The sequence below is a fragment of the Ascaphus truei genome, chromosome 2 (assembly GCF_040206685.1).
Source record: "Ascaphus truei isolate aAscTru1 chromosome 2, aAscTru1.hap1, whole genome shotgun sequence".
Taxonomy (NCBI): Eukaryota; Metazoa; Chordata; class Amphibia; order Anura; family Ascaphidae; genus Ascaphus; species Ascaphus truei.
The window spans coordinates 121,598,177-121,613,852 of NC_134484.1; the positions used below are offsets into that span (position 1 = coordinate 121,598,177).

General features: G+C 46.5%; 1 protein-coding gene across 1 annotated transcript in view; it reads right to left on the reverse strand.

Annotated features, from left to right (window-relative positions):
- DTNA (dystrobrevin alpha) overlaps positions 1-4,379 on the reverse strand; it is a 373,309-nt gene extending 368,930 nt beyond the window's left edge. Inside the window, exon 1 of the mRNA XM_075584537.1 lies at positions 4,115-4,379. The gene's annotated coding sequence lies outside the window, so the exon portion shown is untranslated. The remainder of the gene's footprint in view (positions 1-4,114) is intronic.
- Positions 4,380-15,676: the final 11,297 nt, after the last annotated feature.

The window sequence follows — 15,676 nt, forward strand, 5'->3', positions numbered from 1 at the left end:
CGCTGCAGGAGGAAGCGGCCTCCCATCCCCAGAAGTTCAAATGATAGAAAACAGGCAAAGGAACCCTCTGTGCTGTTTGTCTGTTTTCTATCAACTGACCTTCTCGGGGGGTGCGGCGGGGGTTCACGTACAGAATTTTAGGACTTGTGATCTCATGCCTTTACCTGCATCCACTGCCCCTCTCACTCTCTCCTGCACCCCCTGCCCCTCTCTCTCTCTCCTGCACCCCCTGCCCCTCTCTCTCTCTCCTGCACCCCCTGCCCCTCTCACTCTCTCCTTCACCTCCTGCCCCTCTCACTCTCTCCTGCACCCCCTGCCCCTCTCTCTCTCTCCTGCACCCCCTGACCCTCTCTCTCTCTCCTGCACTCCCTGCCCCTCTCACTCTCTCCTTCACCTCCTGCCCCTCTCACTCTCTCCTGCACCCCCTGCCCCTCTCTCTCTCTCCTGCACCCCCTGCCCATCGCACTCTCTCCTGCACCCCCTGCCCCTCTCTCTCTCCTGCACCCCCTGCCCCTCTCACTCTCTCCTTCACCCCCTGCCCCTCTCACTCTCTCCTGCACCCCCTGCCCATCTCACTCTCTCCTGCACCCCCTGCCCTTCTCACTCTCTCCTGCACCCCCTGCCCATCTCACTCTCTCCTGCACCCCCTGCCCCTCTCACTCGCCTGCACCCCCTGCCCCTCTCACCTGTTCTGTATCCCAGCCCCTCTCTCCTGAACCCCTGCCCCTCTCTCCTGCACCCCTGCCCCTCACTCTTTCCTGCACCCACTGCCCCACTCACTCTCTCCTGCACCCCTGCCCCACTCACTCTCTCCTGCACCCCTGCCCGTCTCACTCTCTCCTGTACCCCCTGCCCCTCTCACCTTGTCCTGTACCCCTTGACCCTCTCACTCTCTCCTGCACCCCTTGACCCTCTCACTCTCTCCTGCACCTCCTGCCCCTCTCACGCTCTCCTGCAACCACCACCCACCTCCCTCACGCACCCACCACCCCCTTCCCTCCCACACCATGCCCTCCGTCCCCCACCTACCCACCACCCACATCCCTTACGCACCCACCACACCCCTCCCTCACCCACCTCCCTCCCCCCAACCCAACCCCCCTCCTGCACCCACCCCCCACCCTCCCCTCCTGTACCCACCCACCCCTACCCCCAGTCCCTCCGGCACCCACCCTCCCCCACCTGCACCCACCACCGCCCCCTCCCTCCTGTGTGGGTCCATGGAGCACCCATTAAATATATAAGCTGCAAAGGACTGATTTACTGAACCTTTCCGACACCCAACAGAACAGAATGAGGGAACACAGATCAGGTCGGTTGGTACCAATACCTTGATGTCACCTAGGGCCCTGCCAGGAAAGTATACTTCAGGGAAAGAGAGGTGCTAGAACGGGATGATGTGCTGAAGCTGGAGGGTTGAAGGCCAAGGGGAAAAGTGAGGAAGTACGTCTTCATGGACAGTGTTGTGGATCTGTGGCATAGCCACCCAACAGAGGTAGTAGGGGAATTCAAACATGCTTGGGATAGATGTTAAACCCCCACCCAACAGAGGTAGTAGGGGAATTCAAACATGCTTGGGATAGATGTTAAACTATTTTAAATATAAGAGAAAGCCACAGATCAAATTATGTCTGCAATGTTTTGCTATTGTGCTTTTCCATGCCTCACACTACAATTATATTAAACATATCTTAAATGATGAAATTACAACTAAAATAGCAGCAAATGGCATATAGCTGATTCATTTCACTGAATGACAACACCAATATAATATTAGGTGCAGCAGGTCCGTTTAAAGTATAATTGTCAACATATATATTTAGTTAAAACTAAGCATCACACGCATGGCAATGTCACCACTAAAACAACACAGATAATTCTATCCTTTATATTGAACATGTATTTCCAGAGAGAATAACAGTTTTAATATATACCCTGCTACTGCAGGGTTCCTGCAGCACAACTAGACGTCAAACTGCAACTTTGTATGGTCTGTTGATTCCCACTGTGCACTTCATATAACTAATGTATGAAAAGAACGCGTACAGCTGTGTCTATAACAGGCTTCTTACTCCAAAATTATACCCAACTAATTGGCAGCCTGTCATCACACGCATGCTGAAGTGGAACACAATATTAATTATTTATTTGACATTTCCATTTTTGTGGATTTGCATACCTACACTCAGAACACATTGTACGCGTGCATGGCAAGATGTGTACTGTTATGCTACTTTTAGCATCTCATATCAATTTATAGCTCGTTCCAGGTGATGACACAATCATAGATCTCAAGCGGGATGTTAAATTTGCTTTGCGGCAAATAATCTGTCGACTAAAAAAAAGAAATCATTCTAATTTGTCATAAACTACAAAGTAATCATGGATAGACATGCCTGCAGTACACTGCAAAAGGATACATGGTGTACACTTTGCCCCACCTTATAATGACTTAATCATACAGTATTTTATTTTCACTAACATCTCTCTGTGTTAATTTTAGCATCTAAATACTAGGCCCTACAACCCATACTGAAATATATTGAAGGCTACTTAAAATGCTGTCTTAATCCCCCACTTCTGATCTCTGCTCCTCAAATGCTTCATGCAATGATCATTTAACTATACATAGTAACCAGTGACGCTTACCATGTTGGTGGTTATATTGGAGAAAAATATAATGGAGGCAGCCATGTTAAATGTGTGTTACTCACAGACTTTTTACCGCTAATGATTTAAAACTGTAACATTTTGAGATATGAATAAATTTTGTTTTTTTCATGCTAGATTTATATTACAGTATAAGGATGATTTGACAGCATGGTATTCAGTGTTTTAAAGATGTTATATATGGATACATATACAAAATTCGACTATGTATGTTTAATTATTGTATTTATATGGTTTCATATTATTAAAAAACTAATACAAATATTTTTTTTAAACTGCAGTTTTGAGAGTGAATTGACTTGAGTATAAGAAAGAAGCTGTACTCAACAAAAAAAGGATCTTACTGTACATTCAAAATCTACAATATATCCCAGTCATGCTTATTTCACCAATAAGTATCATGTAAGATATTAAGAAAATGACCAGTATTTGGTAAACTGTCACATTGATCCATAGAAAGAGCTTCCAATATAATCTTGCTGCACAGTGTCATCATGACACACACAGAACCATATTGTCACACAATGCACAAACCCACCAGCCAGAATCAGTGAGTCACAAGCTGCAGCAGCAGCAGCAGCAGCAGCACCCAGAAGAAGCCAGCACCATCCGCTCTGAGGCTCCTGCAGAGCTAAAGGTGCAGGGGCACATTGAAGGATGCTTTGCAAGGCGTATATGTAGAATAATGTCTATATACGGTCTGAATAATAAAGGATGCCGTGCATGATATTAACACTAGGGTTTCTAATTCAGACAAGCAGCAAAGGCAGACCTCTAGAGAAGCCCCCTTACACCAGGGAACTCCTATCTCCACCAATTCTTTGCTTGGTCTGCATGTCATCTGAGCCCAACCCTTGGGAGTTTGCATTGTGAATGAACATTGCTAGGAGGTACTGCAGGAGTATGGTTGCCATCGTTCAATCAAACACTACTATAAAGAGATGCTCAGATTTTTGCACCCACTCCTTCACCTGGTACATGACAAGATCTGTATGTGATCACCGGAGAGCACTGCAGGGGTTTAGTTGCCGTCAACGAATACCGACCAAAGGCCAATTATGAGAAGATGGTAATGAAACTCCTGCAGTGCTCAATGTCTCCGAAATACAGGACTCAGTCATGTCCCCCAACCAGCTTTCCCATGCACATTTTCCTTTATTCATCCCCGATGACCATGCACCCCCCCTCCCATCATCATCTCCTGCAATGCAACAGCAGCACCAGCTTTCACAGCCACCCCATGAAGGACCGCACACCCTCCTCCTCCTCCTCCTCCTCCTCACACCGCCGGGGAGAAGGGCTCCCACTGCACATGCATCAGTCACCACCCCCAGGCACCTCAGCTGGTGTGTGCAATGGATCAGCTGCTGTGTGCACCTGCGAGATAATGTGCAACCCTCACCGTAAGGTCACCGTGCAGCAGCCGGGGGGGGGGGGGACTTACCGCTCAGGGGGTGCCACGGAGACCGTCCCGGGGGCACATGCTGGGGGGGGAGAAGCGGCGCAGACCCGGCTTCAGCGCTCCTAAATCCAATGGCACAGGGTCGGGGCCGGGCAGCGCCACTGCTGCTGCCACCGCTGCTGCTGCTGCTGCTGCTCTCTGTTTACTTTGCCTATCGCATCGCCCTCCCCGCTGCGCTCTCTGCGTCTCCCAGCCCGGCTGCCACAGCACGTCATGCTACCAGGAGCCGCAGCTCGCTATTCACCAACGCGGCTTACGCAGGGTCGGTGCGCAGAGAGAGCAGCACTGCCTATAGGCAGCAGCAGAGCGCGCAGCACCGGGGGGGGGGGGGGGAGGGGGAGGGAGAGGGGCTTGTGGTCCTTCTGGGATTCTCATCTTCCTGGTGCATTGTGAAGTCGCCCATGTAGCAGGATATATTGGATGTGCGCTTATGGACAAAAGCACTTGGGTATATAACACTTCATAGCCTACTATTTGTATCATTGTGATGTCTATTGTCTGGTCTGTAACTGCTACATAAGCTTATAACATATATTATCTCTAACTGTGCATGCTATGTCTTGTATATAATGTATACCCTGTTCACTTATGTCACTGTATTTGTAACCATGTATTATTTGTCATCATACAGTAACTCTATGCCCAGGACATACTTGAAAACGTGAGATAACTCTCAATGTATTACTTCCTGGTAAAACATTTTATAAATAAATAATTTAATGCAGCAACTCACAAAAACTGAATGAGGATCCTTTGTTTTCGGAACAAGAACTTCCATCTAGGGATAATAAAATCGTAATTAATAATGCTAGAATACAGACTGGAAGGCGCCCAACCTTTTTCTGTCACATTTCCTTATTGAAAGCTCATTCTTTATTGTAGTTTTTATTTTAATACATTTTTTTAGTTAGGGTCCCAAACCCCTTTTCCTATGAAATAATATAATGTCACTTTTAGTGACAGATTAGCCATTTAGCAACAAATACAGTAAAGGGAAAGGATTCAAATCTCCTGCCACCATATGGAAAAAAAGAAAGAAAACCCATTGAAAATAATGTCATTTATTTTCTTTAACAGCTTTTTTGCCCCAGTGCAACTTTTTTTGGCCCCAGTTTTACAGACTTTGTTACACAAACTCCTTACTGAATATGTTATTGTCAGGTACACACTAATGTGTGTTTTAAAACAAAAAGTCCTCCAGTTGTCTCACTCACCTCACTAACAATAAGCTTTAACGCCCCCAAAATCATCACACCCGTATTACGCTTCCACCACCAGGATTAATTTAAGGGCTTACACCTCAGGAGTCTTCACTCCCCCTTATACTAGAAACATATATAATTAAAACAAGAACCCAATTTAGAAAAAGGTGTCCAAAAATGAGAACAATCTCTTCAAGAGGTTCAATTAGAGCTCAAAGACAGTATTTATTTCATTTTACATTTAATGTTCCAAAAAGTGTACAGTGCTTGTTTACAGAAAAGAAAAATGACAAAAACATTCAATATATAAATGTAGACAGTTTAAAATAATAATAATAATTATTATTGCCCACCCGTCCCCCTAGTAATGGACCTATGGCATTCCTCCGGTAAACCCACCAGAAACAGACACATTGCTCTTTTAAAAAGAAAGTTAACCCCGTGGAGGTTAGCCTCATGGTTGCTATACTGCTCCCATTCTTTAACCCATGTGTATGGCTTTACCATGGCCGTTATGAAAACACCTTCCCTGTTCTAAAGACTGTAATGCCATTCAGTTAAATGGAGCTGATTTTTTTTACTGCACAGGGAAGAAGCCTCCACTGAATATTGAGTAGGGCTAGTAGTCATGTTACACCTCGTCAGTTCAATCACTACAGTGACAGAAACCCACCTGGTGGTATAAATAACCTTTTAAATGTCATAGAATGTGTAATACTGTGCATACAGGTCTCGTAGAGTGAGCAAACTTACAACAGCAATCACCCATTTTTCTGATCCAGGGTGGTTTGGAGGGATTCCGTGGTCTACTGACCTCAAGGGTACCCCCTTCCTCCCAAAACAACAGAGCAGCACAGACCGCTGCTTTAATAGGGGGTGACAACTACAGTTTCTTGGGGGGGGGGGGGGGGTGAGGGGGGAAGGAGTTTAAGCTGAGACTCAGTTCTTACATTATCTAGAGGCCCCATAAACATTATTTCACTTAATTTCTCTGAACTAAAAAACTGCTGGATTTGTGGTTAGGATGAAAGGAAAAGCTGTTTCTCAAAGAAAAATATTTAAGTGCTCTGCGTTTTCTGCCAATGCACTTGTTTCTCACCATCCTACCACTCTACAGTGCAACAGAGACAATATATGTACTGTATCAATGCAAGAAAAGGTGTGTGTTCTCAGCAGTAGAAAACTCATGCACACTTTATCGCCATAGCACCCACATAAGCAAAAATGATGCAGACTTACAATCTCAGCAGTGTTTAACATTACCAGAGGGAAACAAATGTTTTGCACCAATAGAGTGCACTGTGCTGTGGACCTGTCTACCTGTGGAGAGGATAATGGTACTCCATGTGCTATATACTGTAGCTGCCTAATTCCAGCTCCTGATGTTCTTTGACCCACTGAAAGCATATTGATACACATATAGGACACACGTATTAAAATACTGATACATAGAGCCACTGATCCCAATGCATCCCTTTGGCTGATTCCCCTGGGGATATACAGTATATGCATCCAAACTTTTGTACATGAAACCCCACACATATGCGTTCATTAAGCAGTGTTTCCCTATTTAGCATGACATTTTAACCTTTATAGTGCCCTTATGACGTACCTAATACAGCATGGTGCCTGGCACGCCATGGTCCTCCTTTGACGTGCTACATACATCATAGGAACTTGCTAATTTTCTAAGGGATTATTGGGCTAACCTCTCTGATGGAGCAGCCACCCCAATCAAAACATAAGCAGGTGCGTTTCTGGCATCCCTCCCCGCCCACCTCCCTCTCGCCCCCTCTCTCCCTCCTCCCACACCCGTCTCTCACCACCTTATTCCATTTTTCACCCCTCCATTTTTTTAACCGCCCTATCCCCCTCCATTTTTGCATCTCCCCACCCACTCCATTTTTTAACCCCTCTATCCCCCTTTTTTTGCATCTGCCCTCCATTTTTGAACCCCATATCCCCCTCCATTTTTGCATCTCCCCCCCCCCCCCTCCGTTTTTGCATCTCCGCTCCCCCTCTGTTTTTTCACCTCCCCTCCCGGTCGCCTAGTGGTTGCACTGGGCCTGACTGGATCACCCAACTGGAAGATGCAATGTCATCTCGCAATGATGTCACTGATGCCAGAGTAGGACAGACAGCACTGGCCATATTGTTTTTATTTGTTTTATTTATAAAATTGTTTACCAGGAAGTAATCCATTGAGTTACTTCTCGTTTTCAACAATGTCCTGGGGACAGAGTTAAGATGACAATACATGGTTACATTAAATGAACAGGGTTATACATTATATTCACATGCAGAGGTCGGCAGCAGGAAGGCAGGAACAGGGCAGGGAAACAGGAATAGGACTGGGACTGGGGAACAGGACTGGAACTTGCTAGCAGGAAACAGACTGGGGCAAGCTAGTTCAATAGCAAGGGCCTTTAATTAATAAATCCAGAATTCAAACATGAACAAAACAGAAACAGGGCAGAAGCAAAAGGAGTCTGGACACAAACAAAGCAAAGGCAAAGGAAGCACAGGAAACATGAAACTATAAGGACAGGCAGAGACAGAGGACAGGAGCACCAAGAGGGGACAGACAGAGGAAACCCAGAGCAGACAGAAAACAGCAGCACACCCGGTGGGCAGACAAGGGAACTGTGGCTGGGAGCAGGAGGTCTAGGAAGACCCTGACATTACTCCCCCCTCTCGGGAGCGTTCTCCGGATGATCCTCCAGGCTCTTCCCGGAGACCTGGATGAAAGGCAGACACGGGGGTGACCCACCTCTGGTGGTTTGTTGATGGGCAAAGTACTTGCTCCCACAGCAACGGTGCAGGAACAAGCATCGGGCACTGCAGGAAAATCCAAGAGGGGTGCTTCCTTCCTCACAAAGTGAGCATTGGAATCCGCAATAGGCACATCAGACTCCCCGCAAGAGTCAGCGATGGGATTATTCTCCTTAAGCCCGCATTGAACTTCTCACTCAAACTCCTCCCCAAGTTTGACAGCGAACCGTCCCAGACCCTGTGCTGTAATCTTTCTCGTGTTACTGGCGAGACCATTTGTGTCTGTCTCAGCATTATAGATCTCCAGCAGCTCAACCTTGGTGGGACGCTTTTCCGCTCCGACTGTATCCTGTGGCATCCTTCTTTCTCGGTTCATTAATTCTTCCAGACCTAAGCACCGCTGAATAACTAGTGATGCCTTTTTCATAGTGCGATAGCGGTTATATCCCTGTTTCATTTTAGTCACAAACTGAATCTTGATGGCAGCGGTTTTTATACCAAAGAATCTGGTTCGGATTACGTGGGCACGATAGAATGACTGGATCAGAATTGCACTTCTCAGTCGCAATCTGCTTCTTCTTTCCAGCATCTTGTGGAAAGCAGACTGTAGAACTGAGACAGCATAGGAAATGTACTTATAGGAACTCACAGCTTGCTTGGTTAGTGTAAGGAATCAGGGGCCACGTCCCCTGCGGCGTGTCCCCTCTTTACCTCCATCCTATACCACATCGGCTGCTGTCCCTGCCCCCCGTCGATACCCTCGCCGCCTCTTGGCACCTACCTTCTGTTCCGCCGCAGCGGTCACTTACACCGCCGCCATCTCACATGCACGCGCGCACATTACAGAACGCACGCCATTCCTCATTGCTTATGCCTCGCATCCGGACACTGCCTCCGCCTCTCACCTGTCGCCACGCCCCCTGTGCTCACAGCTGATTCCCAACAACCATTCCCTTCTGTCCACTCCGGAGCCGCTCCTTGGCAAGCCCCCGTCAAGCCCCCTGCTCTGATTGGTCTCTTGCGATTCTTATGCCCTGCTATGTCACTTCCTACTTGCTCTGCATAGTACTTGTGTTGTCTGGATCCTGTGCCGCGCTACTTGTATCGATTTCTGCAGCTTTGACCCGGCTTGTCTGACTACCCCCTCTGGCTCCTGATCTCGGCTCCCATCTGACTACTTTACCTCTAAGACCCACGGACTTGGCTCACGCACCGCGACCTCCCAGATCTCTCATACCCCAGACCCTCGGCTACGAATATTACTACGGTACCTTCTCCTTCCCTGGATCCGGCAAGTACCATTACTATTCTTACCTGTGTACCCAGGCCTGGCTACTTCTAACACCACATTCCGGACACGCCCTCTCTGCTGTGGGTGCGTGTACTCCACTTCCCACCTCAGCGCAGGGGACAGGTCTGGTCTGCAGGCAGCACAGCGTGACAGTTAGGACGCAGGATTGTATGTGGACTGAATCACGCAAGCAGCTTTCTTCATATTCCTGTGGCGTGTTTGTTGTTGAAACTTTCTAACATTTGATTGCAGTACAATTACACATTGTTTCAAATGTTCATATTTCCTCCTTTGTTGTTGCATTCTCCAAATGCCTGAAGAATGCAGGCGGCTTTATTTCGGCGACAAAGCTGACGAATTTTCATCCCTCTATAGGCGGCCTGTAAGAAGACAGCTGCGGAGCGTTTGCGCAGATAACTCTGTCTCTCCAGCCTTTCTTGGATGAGGGCTCTGTAGTATCTTTGAAGTGTCAGGATGCTTCTATTCTTTCAGATTCTGCACTGATATTAGAAAGCTCTAACTGGAAAAATAGGGAGTTACCTCTTTCGTTTTCCAGGGTGCTCTGTGCTTCTTCCAGTGCCAATTGCATCCTTGACGTTTCTTGTATCAATAGCCTCTTCTCCTCTTCTGATTTATGGAGTTTCATATCTCATTCACTGATCTGGACAGAGAGAACTGAATTATTTTCTTGCAGATTCTTGCATTCTTGGTCTACAGTTTTTATATCACTCCTAAACCCTCAGAAGGTCTCTCTCACTGGACGTTGATGACCTTCCAGAAGTTTTCTGGATTTGATGTATTTTGGGGAAGATTGTCAAAGTAATATTGCGCTTTTGCTAGTCTTGTTTGCCTGGTGTGTGTATTCTGCAGGCACCTGTATTTATTAACGTGGTTTGTGTGTTTGGAATAGTGCTCCAAAAGTGCTGGGACTGTATTTAAAGGAAGGGAGCATGAACTGGGTAAATCACAAATAAATGATTAGTAGTACTGAGCCTTAGGAGGGCATAAGGTACCCTGAAGGTTGGGGTGGGTTGCCCAAAGACAGCCCCCCCCCTTCCTCATTGGGTTAGCCCCAGGTATTGTACTCACTGTAGTTTTCTTCTTCCTTCCCCAGTCTCCCTTCCAGAGCGTGCAGCTGTAGTAGAATATGTATCCAAAAGCCAGGGTGTGCAGCGCACAGCAGTAATGAAAAGAGCAGGTCTTGCAAAAAATAAGTCCTTTATTGATAATTCATGGTGATGTGGGACAGCAGCAAACCTTCTACGCGTTTCGTTCAAAAGAACTTTATCAAGAAGTTTGCTGGATTTGATGTATTTTGGGGAAGATTGTCAAAGTAATATTGCGCTTTTGCTAGTCTTGTTTGCCTGGTGTGTGTATTCTGCAGGCACCTGTATTTATTAAGATTAATGGTGTACTGAGTACCTTCAATTACCCGGTACCCGGCGTTACCAGGCACATTTCCAGCTACCCGGACCCGGCAACTGAGAAGTGGGCTCCCGGCGTCGGGTAATGTCAGGGCAGCTGGAAATAATCTTATTATTTACCTTTCCGAAGACATCTAGGACCAGCAGCAGCAGTCCTGTGGCAGTGGCAGCATCGGAGGTATCTTCAGCGGGTGGGGGAGCTGCAGGAATCACTTCCACAGCATGGAGCAGGTAAACAGTGTCTGTGTGAGTCGCCTGGGAACCACGTGACCGGAGCAGGAGACGGAGCGTTCCTATTGGACAACCGTCCACCCGTTACCCGTTTTTTTTATAATTGAGGACCCGGTCCAACACTAATTAAGATCCTTTTAGTGCCAGTTACTTTGTATCTTTTTCATAACATATCTTTAAAATGGTAAAGAGCAATAAGGCAGGTTGTAACCCACAGAAGGTGTCCCCCAATATTCATATTCTTCATAGCAGAGCATGGGTTACATAGAATTGATGAACTCTGTTTGGAAATAATCAAGCACAGAATCAGGGTCAGGTATCAAGTTGATTCCGTATCAAGGGCAGTTTGTAAGATGAGTCAGGAACTGTTGTGGGTTAAAGTTTGTGAATGTTCTAGTGAGTAGAACTTTTGTTTCTCCTGGACAAGAATTCTTCAAAGGGAAATGTATATAATCTCAGGAACTAGGGGGCCCCTCTTTGCTGGTAGTGCTGCAGATCAACTCTGGAGGATGCATTGTTTCAAATAAGGTAACACAAATCTATGTGAAAAAAAAAGGATCAGTAAGTTAACATTCAAATAACAGTATTTACTAGTGTTACAATATTCACTAAAGCATATAATCATCCAGTTTTACTCTCACTAAATGATTGCAATTATTTTAAATGAGATGCCAACATGCTCATTAAAACTTAAATCTTATTCATCCCAGATTCACTAAGCAGCATTATGTTTAACGCTTGCAAATAAAGCTATGTTATTTAAAGCAGCAGTTCAAGCTGCCGTTAAAAAAACAAAAAAAACATTCAATATGTGCATCAATAAAATCTGCACACTGACAAGTGATTACAGATGCAGCCACCAGTATTAGAACTCTTGCCTGGGAGATTCTGGGGCAGTCTCACAGTAAATGCCTCAACATTTCTGTGAGATTCTTAATGGCCCATCAGATTACCAAAGCGAGGGGTCCCTGCTGTCCCATTCAGTTTGGGCCATGTCATGGGTACTCACCACAAACCAGGACCGGACCGTGAGGCTGAGGTGGGGATATGAAAACACAGACCTAGGCCGCAAAGCCGGGTCGCGCAGCTCGTGGCAGGCCGGGTCAGGGCAAGAGAGGGTAGGATCGTAGGAGGTACTTGCCGTATCAGGGTTGGAGAAGTCGAGAGTAGTCAGAGTCCGAAGCCAGGATCGTGGGTCCAATGAGAGCGCCGAGTCCGAAAGGTGCCAGAGGTCAGGAGTCCGGATACAATGCTGGGGTCTAAGTACAAGGAGACAAGACGAATGCAACAAAGGGGCTAGTAGCAAGCACAACAAAGAACTAACTATGCTCAGCAATCAGCCTAGGGCTGATTGAACTAAATACCAGTGAGGAGCCATGGGGATGGTAGGAGGTGAGGTCACAGGTAAGTGGACCGCTGATAAGCCGAGGCTGGGTGCAGGGCAGGTGCTGAGTATTCCAAGTCAGCCATATATATGCGTGTGTGCCCACGACTGGGACTCAGCGCTGGGGCGGCTGCCAGGAAGTGCTGGCGTGGCGGTCTGCCTCGGCGGCGCACGCAACCCGCAGCTGGAGCGCAGGTCAGCGCTGAGCGGGAGATGGCAATCCTGGTGCGGCGTTCACGCACTCCTGCGATGGGAAATGCCGGTATGTGAGGAGTGTGGGGAGAGAGGGTCAACTTGGAAGGTAAGGGGCACGGCGCCCTTACAGGCCATTAAGAATCTCACAGAAATGTTGAGGCATGTTGAGGCATTTACTGTGAGACTGCCCCAGAATCTCTCAGAATTTCCCAGGTAAGTGTTCTAATACTGGTAGCTGCATCTGTAGCTACATTGCTGATCCATCCGTTACCATATGTACGTATAGATTTCCATGAGAAAGTTCCATATTATGACCCACATGTTGTGCCTCTGAAAGCCATGGTGGCCTTGGTAATTTTAGTGAGATAATAGGGTAAGGAATAGAGGGAAGAGGCTCCCTCAGTCTGAGCGCCCGCACTGCATGCAGGCAGCGCACTGAGAGGCATTTGACCGCTACCTGCGGTCTGTAGGGAGCGGGACCGGAATCGGTGGGGGGGAGCGGGAGCCGGAGCAGGGGGGGGCGTGGTTTGAGCGGGGGGCGTAATTTGAATGGAGGGCTCTTGTGCTGTCGTACCCCCCCTCGTCGGTCCCTCTCTCACTCCCGGACGGAGCCCCTCGCACTCTGAAGCCAGGAGTCCCAGGGGCGAACAGCACAGAGGGAAGGACACACGTAGACACACACACACACACACACACACACACACACACACACACACACACACACACACACACACACACACACACACACACACACACACACACGGTGAATAGTAACGGCGGGGATCGAAGCAGGGGGGAATCGGAGCAGAAGGGAGAAATCGGAACAGAGGTTGGGGGGGGGGGGGGTGGATCGGAGCAAAGGGGGGAATAATATTGGCTGCTGGGATCCAATCCGTGATTGGTTCCCTTGCGTCTCACGTGACGCGACACTCGCCGAAACTACAAGCTCCTTGTAGCTCCGGCTGGCTGACGCGTCACAACATGCAGTCAGCCACGCCGGAAGGAGCCAGCGGGGACATCTAGAACGGAGGCAAGCAGCTGGTGGCCCGCTGCCGCGCGTGCCGCCGGCTGCAGCGGGACCAAAGCCTTATGGTAAGCAGATATCACATTAGGAATCACAAATAATAATAGCATGTTCTTGTATAGCACTACTAATTGTATGCAGCGCTTTACAGAGACATTTTGCAGGCACAGGTCCCTGCCCCGTGGAGCTTACAATCTATGTTTTTGGTGCCTGAGTCACAGGGAGATAAAGTGACTTGCCCAAGGTCACAAGGAGCCGACACCAGGAATTGAACCAGGCTCCCCTGAAGCAATCTCAGTGTCAGTCAGTGTCTTTACTCACTGAGCCACTCCTTCTCCCTAACAGAACAGAACAGAACAACCAAGTACAGTATATATACGTAAACCAAACCCTGAGAAGTTTCGTCAACTCTTTACTGTCTCACCTCCGTGACACCAAAGATGCACTTAATTGGTTACACGATATTACCATTAACGAAGACACCCTGCTGATTAGCATGGGCGTGGAGTCTTTATACATTTCCATCATCCATGATAATGGGATTAAAGCTGCTAAATATGTCTGTGAGACATGGAAGTTAATTATTAACCTAGGAAGAAATGGCTTGAATTTAAGAATATAAAAGTCGTTTTTAAGGGATGAATGATTTAATACTGCATGGAAAAAGAAACAAGGGGACATCCTCTTTAAATGTTTTTTTGTTTGTTTGTTTTTGTCTTAGAAAGCACATAGTAACTAGTTTGAGGGCATAATAATATACATGTCATGGAGTGAAGTGTGTCACTCTGATAGTTATTGTAAGTATGTATGTATGTCTTTATGTATATAGCGCCATTAGTGTACATAGCGATTCACAGTGTCACGAGTAGTACTAATCATGAAAATAACAAATAATACAAATAACAGATCATAATGATTTTGAATGAAAGAATAATAAGGGTTAAAATAAACCTATACAACAAAAAAAATGCAAAAAGCTACTTCCAATATGACAAAAATACACAGTGCAATACCTATATATCTCTTGAAACGGAGTCATTTAGTTTAACCCTTTGGTCAAAGTGTATTAAGTATGCTGCCATTTACAAGGCATGACCGTAGTGTTTAAAATAAACCTAGGGGGGCATTGTATGTTAAAGAAAATGTAAAATTTGGTAGTTGTATAAAGATTTCTTTACACCCTGACTCAAGTATGAATTTGTATTTTTTACTGTAGCATATTTTTGTTGTTCCTGGGCATGGGAGGTACTGTGTTACAATATTTAAATGACCTATTGATACAAATAAAATATGAAGTAGGATATAAGGAAGTTTTACATTTAAATTTTATGTGCTGAGTCAGGACTGAAGCGAGGTATATATAGAACGCAAAGTTTTAAAAAAGTAAATGTTTATTTTTTATTGTAATAATAATATTAGACAAAAGAAAGAGTCTGATCCTATGGTGTAAGGAAGCTTTATACAGTTTTACCCTGGCCCACAGGATTATGAGAATGTTGAAGTTTTGTTAATTGTCCGTAGAAATTAGAAAGAATGTTGATGGAAGATAAAAAGTTGTAGGCAGAGAACGTGTGTGTGTGTTAAACAGCAGAATCCTCACCTTCCTGACAGAGCGGAGTGTACTGAGTAAGAGCCAGACAGGCTTCCTGCCAAACCACCGCACCACGGATCACATCTATACCCTACACAGCCTGATTAATAAGCACGTCCACAACAAAAACAAGGGCAAAATCTTTGCTTGCTTTGTGGACTTCAAAAAAGCCTTCGACTCCATCTGGCATCCAGGCCTATTGCTGAAAATACTAGAGAGCGGAATCGAGGGAGAACATACGACACGATCAAAAGTATGTACTCTGAAAACAAATGCTGCGTGAAAGTTAATAACAAAAGGACAGACTTCTTCCATCAAGGCCATGGAGTTAGACAGAGCTGCAGCCTGAGTCGCACACTGTTTAACATCTACATCAATGAGCTCGCAGCAGCCCTAGAATCCAACTCAGCACCTGGGCTCAACTTGACTG